Genomic DNA, 12,931 nt, shown 5'->3' with positions numbered 1-12,931 from the left:
CTTCTCTAGGGGATCTTCCTGACTCAGGGTTCAAATCCAGGTCTCTTTCATTGCAGGCAGTCTCCTGAATTGCAGGGGAATTCTTTACCAACTGAGCCACCAGGCAAGCCCTTCACATCTCCTCGGACCTATCTGAAAATGAGCACGGTCTGGACCTTGATGGTCTAGGTTTCAGTTCTTCTTCACAAATGTGGTAAGTCAAGCCTCTGTGGGCATATTTCATGGGACTCAGTAAATACTTTAAAGCACATTTGTGCCAAGAGGCACTATCAGAAAGGTGAATACATACATAATAAAAGGAAAAAATTTTTTTAATAACTCTCCAAATGAGTTCTTGTAAATTTCAAATGATTGTAATCATTGTATGTAAATTTACATTTTACAATGTACAAATTTTACAAATTACAAATTAAATGATTGTAATCATTATAAATGATTTTAATCATTGTGAATATAAATTTACATTTTACAACAAAGATTTTACAATTTACAAATTTACAATGTAAATGTAAATTTACATTGTAAATAATTGTAAATGATTCCAGTGAAGTTTGTCAAGTGTTAAGAAATAATGATTTTTAAATCTTTCAAAACCAAAGCCTAGGAAATAAAACATTTACCAATGCTTATTTGAATAATTAAGGGCTTCCCAGGTGGTGCAGTGGTAAAGAATCTGCCTGCGATGCAAGAGACGCAGATTCAAAACCTGGATCGTGAAAATCCACTGGAGAAGGAAATGGCAATCCACTCCAGTATTCTTACCTGGAAAGTCCCATAGACGGAGGAGCCTGGTGGGCTACAGTCCTTGGATTCACAAAGAATTGGACAGGACTGAGCACATGATCATATCTAAATAATAACATCTGGATATAGAGGGAATTTCATGGAAAAGAAATGTGGACCCCCCCCCCAAAAAAAAAAGAAAAAAAATACAGGAGTGGAAAGCAAACCAATAATTGTCAGGGATCAGGAGTGGAATGAGAGATTGACTACAAGAAGACAATATCAGAAAATTCGGGGGTAAACAGAACTATTCTGCATCATGACAGTGATGGATGTCTAACTACATGTGTTTGTCAATCCCATAGGACTGTATCCCATAAGTTGTCCATTTTATGATATAAATGAAAAATGGAAATAGTAATGAGAGGTTTCTTATAAGTAGAAAATCTAATGTTCTTTGTTAGTTTCAGATACTATTACATGGGTCATATGTCATTCTAATTTTTGTGTTTTGTTCATATTTTCACCCATGGCCTTAGGACACACCTTAATTTTGAATGAAGATAAAAAGGCCTGAATATGAATGTGAGTCAGCTGGATAACAAAACAAAATTACAATTTACAAAACCCTTCCTAATCATTCTTTTCAGGTACCTATCCATATGTTAAATCTCCTGAATATAGTGCAATAAATAATTACAATAAGTAAGCAATCTACTTATTTATTGCTTTTCTTTATAAAGTGCTTAAAGTTAGCTCAACTTCAGAATAAAAAGTGACTTAGCTATACTTTGTATAAAAACAAATATGGTTTCAGAACTCTCGTATATTTTTGGTTGGAGATTAAATTGGCACAATCATGTTGGACAATATTTTAACAGGTTTTTAAAGAGTCAAACAAATTATGTCATAAGACCAAGCAATTTTAGCCCTAAAATTTACCCCAGAGAAAGTTATCTGTCCACACTTAGATTTGTAAACCAATATTCATAGCATCTTTATTTGTAATAAAGAACAATCCAAGTACCCACTGATAAATGAATGATTAAACAAATTGTGGATGATTTATACAATAGAACACTCCCAGCAATAAAAAGAACAGCTTACTGATACATTCCTCTAAAATTATGAATTCTAAAACCCTTGAGTTGAGTGAGAACAATCAGATGTAAAGGAGCATATACTGCATAATTAAATGAAAGTCCAGAAAATGCAAGCTAATCTGTAGTGACAGAAGCAGGTAAGTAGTTGTCTAGGGACTGAAAGTGGGGAGATGGTCAATAAAATGGTAGATGCATTTGGGAGGAGATAATGGAGATGTTCTAAATATTGATTTGAGTCATGGTTACAAAAGTATATGTTATTGGTCAAAATTCATTGAACTTGATATTTTAAATGGGATCATCTTAGTGTATATAAACCATATTTCAACAGAGTTAATTTCAAAAGTTCAAAAATGATATCTTTCAACTAGATCTTGGTTCCTAAATACCATTTTCCAATAAAAGGAAATCAACTCTTATGAAAAATGGCCGGTTCCAGGTTTGGGAACATTTCATGGTACCAGAAACTAAGAAAGTTCTAAAATGAAAGAAAGGAAAAAAGAAGCATTAAGAAGACCTGAAAGAACTCACCACAATGATCAAAGTTTGAATCTGAGCAACGAAATAGGTACCTATAGTACTGAATATAATGCAAAAATTTCTTAAGAATGAGCCCATTTTGATATAAATGAATAATAGACAAATAAATAGAAGATACATGGCAACCTTTCCCTGCAGAAGAATTCTAATTAATAAATATAGAAAAAATGAGGAAAATAGAAAATATCCATTAGAATACCTAACTGTTGCCTACAATATATACTGATAAGTGCTGAACAAGCTGGCAAAAGTTTAATCAGAAACAAGGCATTAACATAGTCTCAAAGTACCTCTCTGAATATATTTAGTAATTATAAAGGGAAAATTAATAAACGTATCTCATAAAATCCTGGCAGACACCCTCTTAGCCAAAGGATGAAGTATAGCATCAGGAGTATGAAGACATTCTAACACCAGATGTCTTCTGATATGATGCACAAAGAAAGACACCTCTCCCCTGTAATGTCTTTCTTGATAATGCAGAATCTCAATCTAACTGTAAGAAAACATTAAAAAAGTTCAAATCAAGGAACATTCTACAAAGAACTGACCAGTACTCTTTAAAACTGTCAAGGTCATGAAAGACAATAAAACCAAGGAAAAATCATAGATTTGAGGGGTAATGAGACAAGGCAACAAAGCGTGAGATCCTGAATTGGATCCTGAAACCGAAAAGAGACGGTAGTAGAAAGACTGGTGAAAGCTGAATAAGCACTGTACTTCAGTCAATAGTATTGTGCCAAGGTTAATTTTCTATTTTGATCATTTTTTATGGTTATGGTAAGATGTTAAATGTTCTGCCCTAGTCCAGTCCCCCTAACTGGTAGAATAAGACACTTGCAGCAATGCAAAAGCAAGAATAGGGTTTATTTCTAGCTCGAGCTAGGGCTCATGCCTCTTCCAGCGCAGTGGAGTGCGGACAAGAGCCCCAAGCCCAGGTCACAGCGGTTTTTATAGTCTCAGATTACATAAGTACCTATTTTTGTTCAGAAAGATCAAGCTGGCAGAAGCTCATTGGCCAGTTCATGTGCAAGCATGGGGTTTTTCTGGGGGATTTTTCTCTTTCCCCTTATTGGCCCGATTTTTGGTGCCGGTGGGACTTTTCTTGGGAGGAGTTTCCGGGAACTTAGCCTCTACCCTGTCTCCAGGAAATCGAAACTTAGGCTTAAGCAGGGTCTCAGGCTTATCATGGCTATTCAAATCTCAAGGCCCCTAACATTAACATAAGGACAGGCTGGGTAAAAGTATATGAGAATTCTCTGTATTATTTTTACAATTTCTCTGAAAGACTAAAATTACCTTAAAATATTTATTGTTTAAAAGCTTCATATATTATTGGTGACATATCATGATTCTAAAAATATATAGAAATCTAGAGCAACTATTCAGTGAATTAGCTTTTCATCTTTGAATCAAATTTATCAGTTAAAACAATATATTGAATTCTTACTCTAAGTACAAGGCTAGTTTCCCATAGATTAAAAAAAAAAAAAATTCCATTAGAAGATTCTAGTATTTTCCATTTATTCAAAATTTAACATCTATAAAAGTATACTGTGTAAAAATATGCATAGATAAGCTAACAAAATATCAGCAAGTACTATAGGACTTGATGAGTCTCCTGGATATCATTCAGAAGTTATCATAAAAATATTTTTCTTAAAATTTTTCCCTTTAAGTTGCTTTAGGAAAGCTGGCTTTAAATTTTATGTAAAATTAAGTTAGTGACATTATTATTTTATTCCAAACAAATGATAAAATAATGTGCAATCATATTTGCAAGAATTTATACCACTTGAAAGACTTTCCACTCTCCAGAAATTAATTTTTTAGAAATACCCTTACATTGTATCTAGATTTGGTTAGAAAACATCAAATTAACAACAAAAATAACTACAAATACAGAAGAAAAAAGTAGGACAAAGCTTGTCCATTACTAGCTTTTCTTTAATCAATAAAGTTTAAAGGGCACAGAAACCTGATTGCTTGAGATTTTTGGTTGTTGTTTTTAATTTTATTTATTTTTGGATGTACTGGATCTTTGTTGCCGCATGGGCTTTTCCCTAGTTGCAGTGAGTGGGAGCTACTTTCATTGCCTTGGTTTCTCCTGCTTCAGATCACGGGCTCTAGGGCATGCAGGCTTCAGTAGTTGAGGCTCATGGACTCAGCAGTTGTGACTCCCCAGCTCTAGTGCACAGGTTCAGCTGTAGGGTCAGGAGTCATAAGCTTAGTTGCTCTGCAACATGTGGGATCTTCCCAGATTGGGGATCAAACTGGTGCCTTCTGCATTTTTTACCACTAGATCACCAGGAAAGTCCCTAATTTTTTGTTTTAGGTGTTTTACTTTTAAATTTTATCTAAGTGTGTTCTTGCATGCACTATACACGTAGGTTTTATTTTTCAGCCCAATCTGACAGTCTCTGCCTTTCAATACAGAATTTCAAACTATTTGCCTTTAATATAACAATTAATCTATTTCCTTCGTGATAAAATATTTTACACTTTTCTTGTTCCTTCTTTTTGTGTTTCACTTATTTTTATTACTGCTTCTTGAATGTGAAGTTCCTTTCCAATGAAACTGAAAGTCTCCCAGTGGTGTCTGACTCTTTGAGACCCCATGGACTGTTCTCCAGGCCAGAATCCTGGAGTGGGTAGCCTTTCCTTTCTCCAGGGGATCTTCCCAACCCAGGGATCGAACCCAGGTCTCCCACATTGCAGGCAGATTCTTTACCAGCTGAGCCACCAGGGAAGCCCTTTTCAGTGAAACATGAATATAAAAAAGAGAAGAAAAGAAAATGAAGAACCACTTTACATCCATGCATCAGCTATTGTGAAATGTTATACTATAAAATACACATGAAACAGCCTTGAACTTTACCCTTTGATTTGATTTACCTTTGATTTATCCAAAAACAAAAGTAGCCTCATTACAGCATCCTATTACATTGCTCATTCTATTATTAAGCAAAATAAATAGCAGTCATTGTTAAATTATGTACCATGGAAAAGGTTGAACTCATTTGTAGTTTTGAGCAGAGGAAGAAAGATGCAACTATGTTGCTCTATAATGCCATCCACTTAAATATCTCTGAAATTTCTTCCACAACTTTGAAGCAAATTGTCTAGGAAGCTGGCAACTCTGCCATTTTCCTGTAGTGGGTAATAAATTGGAACTACTGATTTCTCCCAATCTAACCATTCTCTGGCATAGTATACTGTATGCTGCTGATAATATCACAAAAGCCTGCTTATTTTAAGAGATATTTTTTAAAATTGCAAAGCTTGTCAGCTTCTTCAATATTGTAATTTTTGTTTGATAGTCAAATTTGACAAGAAAAAAATCCCAGTACTCCAAAGATAAAGCTTCTGATAGTAATAAAGAGTTGGTATGAACTGGAATTTAGAAGAGGAGTGTCTTCTGTCTGAACTCTCCTTCACTTGGGTCTGGGTACAGAAAAATTACTCTATCCCATTCCCCAGGACACATTCTAAAAATTACTCTATCCCATTCCCCAGGACACATTCTGCTCTGAACGACATCCTTCAAAGAAATCTGCTCTTGTCTATGAACTTTTCACATTTTATTACATAGGCTGCATATGCATTGTGGTGATTCAGGATCTACTTTATTATGTTTTACTAAATTCAGTTCAGTTCAGTTCAGTCGCTCAGTCATGTCCGACTCTTTGCGACCCCATGAATCACAGCACGCCAGGCCTCCCTGTCCATCACCAACTCCCGGAGTTCACTCAAACTCATGTCCATCGAGTCGGTGATGCCATCCAGCCATCTCATTCTCGGTCGTCCCCGTCTCCTCCCGCCCGCAATCCTTCCCAGCATCAGAGTCTTTTCCAGTGAGTCAACTCTTAGCATGAGGTGGCCAAAGTATTGGAGTTTCAACTTTAACATCAGTCCTTCCAATTACCTCTTACTAAATACCATGGAGATTCATGACCTCTGGGACTTTGTATCTCTCTTTAAAGGGTAAGGTAAAGAATCTTCATTTGCCATAGAATAGGTTATGTCTTGTCTGGCAAGAGCTTTGTATTATAATTCCTGTTGGATTAAAGTTCAAATATCTGTAGAGGGGTATTTAAAGATACGAAGTAGCCAGAGTTGGACCACAGTGGCCATTAATCCATGATCTCTCAGCTCTAAATCCACTCATCTAGACTGGGCTGTATTAGGCTGGTGCTAGGACTCTGCTGACTATATTTTTCTTTGGACTGTTCATTTTCCTTCAGGTTCCTACAGCGTTCCTACAACCAAGAGCACTGGAGAGAAATGAGAAGGCAATAAGAGCATCTGACTGCATCTTCCAGCTTCTTTTATACTTTCAGAACCAGTCTCACTGCTTATCTTAGAACACAGCAACAGCAGCAAAGGCAACACCCTTTCTAAAAGGTCTGCATCCCAGCTTTGTTGGGCCTTTCCCCCAGCTTCCAGGTTCTGTGCAATTTAATCTGTCCTCTGGGGTAACAGTTGCTTCTTGCTGTTAATGCCACAACACTTCTTTTTATTCTTTCAGCTTTCCATACCTATGCTTTTATAGTTCCTTCTATCAAAGACCTTTGTTGAAATGTCCAGTGTGGTTTATATTTTCCTGTCAGAACCTGGTTGATGTAAAGGAGAGGCTAGACTTTAAATTGAGGTTGTAAGGAGATTATTGGTGGAAAATAACAAGACAATAGTAAATTTTTGGAAAGTAGAGCAGGAGGAATATAGTAATAATCATAATTTCAAAACAAGAGCTATTCTACTTTGCATGTCTACTGATGGTTGACATTGGGCTAAGAGTTCTGTGTTTATTAAATCTTCACAATAATGCTTCAAAGTAGGATCACTATCTCTACTTCTCAGGTAAGGAAACAGGGTCACAGATTTAAATAATTTGCGTGAAATCACTAAGTGAGTAAGTGGAAGGGTTAACATGAAAGTCCACTTCTATCTGATTCCAAATTATGTCATTCTCCTTCCCAAGGAAGACACCATTAGAAGGACAGACAAAAGGGCTACATGCTTTGTAAATGATGCCATAGAACTAAGTAGGGATAAAAGAAATGTTGATGAGAAGGTTTGCTTCTTTGACAATAAATATATATACCAAGTTTGGAGAAAGCTAGATGTACCAGTTGGAGATTGTGAGAATGGAAGTCTGAAAATTCAAGGAACACACTTGACGTCAAAAGGGCATGTCCTATTTCGGGACACTTACTTGAATCAATTTGAAGAAGTAATTTTGATTTTAATACTGACTACCTCAGGCAAATTCATTTCAAGTCATATATTCATGTTCTGCTACAAAAGATTGTAGAGAGAATTAATCTAATTTTCAAGGGATTTCTCCAATTACTTAGAGACCAGGTTTTCCGCAGTCGGTCAAAAAAGCTCAATTAATTAAGAGAGGAGGGGCATGTCATTTCAAATCTGGGATCAGGGACTTGGAAGCCAGAGGCCTAACTGGGGCATCAGTTCAGAAAAATAATGGCTGTGGAAAAGCCATTGCAGGACTAGTGCAAAGCAACAGATCAAGGCATTTTTCTGTAACAATAACAAGATTGACTGATATAAAGTAACAGCATTTGTGATATAACAGCATTTGGTAGTTCTGATGGCCAGGGGAGATCACAAGATATGATTTTTTTAAAAAGTGAGCTATTTTAGAGTCTAAAGTCTATTCTGTCACATATCCTGCATTCTGACCGTTATTGACCTCTCCCCTATGTATCTAATGCATCACAGATTCATTTTAAGCAATCTCTTGAATAGAATGTTAAAAAAAAAAATCCCCCACCTAATAAACATTTACTCATCATCAATGGCAAATCAAATTTTGTCTGTTTGATGAAACTGTTTTAGGAACTGTCAGGAAAAGTTCATTATTTCTCTGTGTTCCATGAGGAATTTGTCAAAATCCCTTTAATTCTACTTACCATGTTGTACCTATTTAACTATTTCTATGTCTTTCCCCAACTCTCCAGTTATGGACAGAAAACTTGCCTTATTCATTTTCTGAATCGATCTAAAAGGATGTCTTGCAGAAGATAGTTGAAAAATAAAACAGAACTCTTCTCTCACCAATAAAATATTTGTTGAACAAATAGCATGAAATAACAAGTTAATGAAATACGGAAATGTAAGTTGATTATCTGACTGAAAAGAACAAGCTATCATACTGCCCATTAAATATAAAGTCAAATACACAGTGGAATGAATAATCACAAAACCCAGGAACAATTACTTTAAATGCCACAATTTTATAATTTTGACATATAACCAATTAGAGCAGTGCTATACATTAATGATTCCTGGTAAATTAAGCAACTTGGGTATTCAACCCTGCTGTTTAATTACCTGTGTCCTTAAAGTGTTACCAATTATCTATCTCCTATATATGAAAAAATATGACTATAAAGCTTCATTCCTTCTGGACAAAAAGAGTGAGCAGTGAATCAGTGAAGAAGATAAAACTGCTTCCTTTTGGATGAGTAAATGGCTTCAGGAATATCTAGAGCACAGACTGAGAAATAAGTTGTTACTGTTTAGTCACTAAGTCATGTCCAACACTTTGTGACCTCATGGACTGTATGTAGCCCACCAGACTTCTCTGCCTATGGGATTTCCCAGACAAGAATGCTGGAGACAGAAGTAATTTTAGGTAAAAAGGCCCTTGAGCTAGTAACTTTCACAAATCAACTCATCAAAATGTAGGCTATCATATTCTTTGGCAGGAGGTAAATGGTGAAGGAAATTAAAAAATACTTAACTAAATATAATTTATTTATATGATTTTTTTGCTACAACTGAATATCCTTCCTTCCAAGTTTTCAATGATACTATAATTAGTCATCAAACAGAAATACTAATGTTCTGATTGTTCTAGGTGACTAATGTATCTGAACCATGAGATTTCTTCAGCAATGCTTACTTACTCAGCTAATCTTTTTTTTTTTTTTGCTAATGTTGGTCTTCTTCACACCTAGCTTTTTTAAAAAACTTTTATTGGAGTATAGTTGATTTACAGTTTTGTGTTAGTTTCAAGTGTACAACAATGTGAAATAGTTTCACATTGTACAGCAAATTTATATAATATATATCCACTCTTTTTTAGATACTTTTCCCATGGAGGCCATTACAGAATACTGTAAAAAGGATTATAAAGTTCACTGTGCTATATAGTATGCCCTTATTTGTTACCTATGGTAATTTTTTATGTCAATTCCAATCCCCCAATTTATCCTTCCCCCTGCCTTCCCCTTTGGTAATCATAAATAAATTTGTTTTCTATATTTGTGTCTCCAGATATGTTTTGTAAATATGTTCATTTGCACCATTTTTTTAGATTCCACATGTAAGTGATATCATGTGATGTATATCTTTCTGTGTCTGACTTATTTCACTCAGTATGACAATCTCCAGGTCCATCCATGTTGCTGCAAATGACATTATTTTGTTCTTTCTTATGGCTGAGTAATATTCTATTGTATATATGTACCACATTTTCTTTACCCATCTTTCTGTTGATGGACATTTAAGTTGCTTCCATGCCCAAGCTATTGTAAATTGTTCTGCAGTGAACATCGGGGTGCATGAATCTTTTCAAATTATGGATTTCTCAAGATATATTCCCAGGAGTGGGATTGCTGGGTCATATGGTAGTTCTATTTTTATTTTTTCAAGGAATTCCAAACTGTTCTCCAAAGTGGCAGTACCAGTTTGCATTCCCACCAATAGCAGAGGAGGGTTCCCTTTCCTCCACACCCTCTCTAGAAATTATTGTTTGTAGATTTTTTTGATTATGGCCATTCTGACCTGTGTGAGGTCGTACTTCATTGTAGTTTTGATTTGCATTTCTCCAATAATCAGTGATGTTGAGTATCTTTTCATATGCTTTTTAGTGACTTCTCCCTTTCTTAATAGCACAAACTGAGGAGTTGATCAAAGATCAAAATTGATCAAGGAAAGAGGTTTAATATATAGCTTTTTCTTTGGAGATTATGTTTTATACTACCAATCCTTTCTTCCTTATCATCCTTCTATACTGTATATCTTTTGGTTTCTGACTTGACAATTGAGATATTTGGGGTATTAGATGTGTTCCTTTCATAATAATGATGTATAAATAAATAGATACATATTCTTTTCCTGATGCTAGACTGGAACTATGAGATTCTGAAACACAATTAAACTCTCCCCCTTCAAGCTTGACCAATGATTCATCTATTTATCAACATTTTGTTGAACATCTTAAAAGCTTACAAGCCAGTCCCTGCCAGAAGAAGCAACATATATGCCAAAGGAGGCATAAACTAGCAGGAAACATCAAATGCGGGCTGAGAACAATGAAATAATACAGTAATTTAGCCTCTCCCTGGGTGTTTATTTCATCTTCTTTAGGTTACTAACACTTTTTAGGGTGTGTTTGAGGGGTAAAGATGATGATGTTTTTATAGAAGATAATTTTTGTCCCTGTGCATTCAGCACAATCTGGTGCAAACTAATACAATTTACAAGTCCCATCATCTCAGAATGATTTTAAAAGAAGAGAAATTGAAGGCAAAGAAGCCGTAGACTCTTGTACTTGTTAGGACAAAATATCCTAAACAAACAAATCAGAACAGTGGTGATCAGATCGGAGACTATGTGGCTAAGTGAAAAATATTGCCAAGGTAGAGTAGGCAGGCAGAACATCAGCCTTAGAAGGGGCTAAGATGATGATATGGATACATATAGGGTAATACACAGGAGTAATACATGACTGAGACTTTACCTGGAATGTCAGGAAATATATCATGACATTCATTAGAACAGAGAATGATCAGTTATAAAGCTATTGTGGAAGAAAATATTGTTTGATTTTAGAGATGTTGAGTTTGGTGTGCTGGATTAGTATATTGGTAAAAATGTAAAGCAAATATCACAGTCTTATACTTCTGCATGTTGTAAACTTAGTTTGTAGTTGATTTATTGTAATTATCACTGATTAATTTAAAATTTTTTCTTAAATATCTACTTTATTCCAGACATCATTTGAGGCCTTTGGGATACAGCAGTGTCCTTGTCCTCAAAAAGTTTCATTCTAATAAAAACACGTTTAACTCTCTTCTAGAACCTGAAGAAGATAACTTCATTGTACAGAATTCCTCATTGTTACGGCAGCATGATAATTGCATTGATACCTTTGCATTATCCAATATCTTAGCTCAATTCTTTTCTTTACTTTTTTAATGTAATTTCATTTTATTGTACCATACCATGAAGGAGTTCATTGTTTAACCTTGAAATTTTCAAAATGAAAGAGTAATAGAAATAAGATGCAGTACAGAAACTAAGGGAAAACAGTCTTACACATTCCACTGATTTTAAGCAATAATTTCCTGAGTAAAATCTGGAGCAGCACTTTGAAATTGTAGACATTAATAAAGCCCATTTCTTCCCCTTGCTAGCAATTTGGAGAGTGTACCTGTATTATTGCAAGCATAAATTCAGCTACAGAACCATGTAAACAGCTCTATTAATATTTATTGCCTTCTTTCTTTGTTTCATGAGGTTTTAGCAAAGGTCCTTATTTTGGTCATGGGAAAAAATATTTCAAGGCATATAATCCTGAGGTTGCTAAAAAGTAAATGATTATTCTTCCATAAAATGCATATATTTATATTGTTTTTTACTGGTTTTACTAATCATACCAAACAATTTCCACATTCCTTAACTCTTTTAGCTATATAGAACTCTTTAAACTGAGAATCAGTAGTACTTCATTGCTGAAATTGTATAACAGAAATATTAAACTATAGTTTAGGACTAGCCTCTGACTAGATAAATGGTTTTGAACCAAGTCGTAAACTCCAGATGAGTGAGCAGTTCAGTTCACTAAAATATTTATGTCTGGCTTTAAACATTCCATAAAAATACCAACTTTGGTTCCCTGAACTCCTCTAACATTTTAAAGGTTTACATACCAGTTGCTTTGGGAGATTTTCAGTAAACTTTTTCATAACGACCTAAGTTGCTTATTTTACATACAAACCAAGGGTCACAAAGTCACTCGTATTGATATAACACTGCCTGGGCACTTACTAAGTTGTTTGTTGTGGGTTTAAATAATCAGAGGGGAGCCATTAGTGTAAACATTAAGTTCAATACACACTGATTCAGATTGGTTGCCAATCTCATCATTTCTGAAGGATAACAAATGAGCTTGAGGGTGAATATGAACTTTAATTGCAATATTTTCCACTTATAGGACAAACACGTTTTCAAAGGGCTTCATCATTTCTAACCACATGACATTCTGTGAGGTAATATTTAAAAAGAGCTAACAGTCAATGGAGGAGGAGAAGGGGATGACAGAGGATTGGATAGTTGGATGGCATCACTCACTCTATGGACATGAGTTTGAGTAAGCGCTGGGAGTTGGTGATGGACAGGGAAGCCTGGCGTGCTGCAGTCCATGGGGTCACAAAGAGTCAGACACAACTGAGTTACTGAACTGAACAGTCAATGGATAAAACTAATTTCATTTTTATAAAAATGTGAAAGCCTTATTTACCACAGAATACGTT

The sequence above is a fragment of the Moschus berezovskii genome, chromosome 1, assembly GCF_049115385.1.
Source record: "Moschus berezovskii isolate FMDL1 chromosome 1, NW_MosBer_1.0, whole genome shotgun sequence".
NCBI lineage: Eukaryota > Metazoa > Chordata > Mammalia > Artiodactyla > Moschidae > Moschus > Moschus berezovskii.
This window is presented reverse-complemented; position numbering follows the sequence as displayed.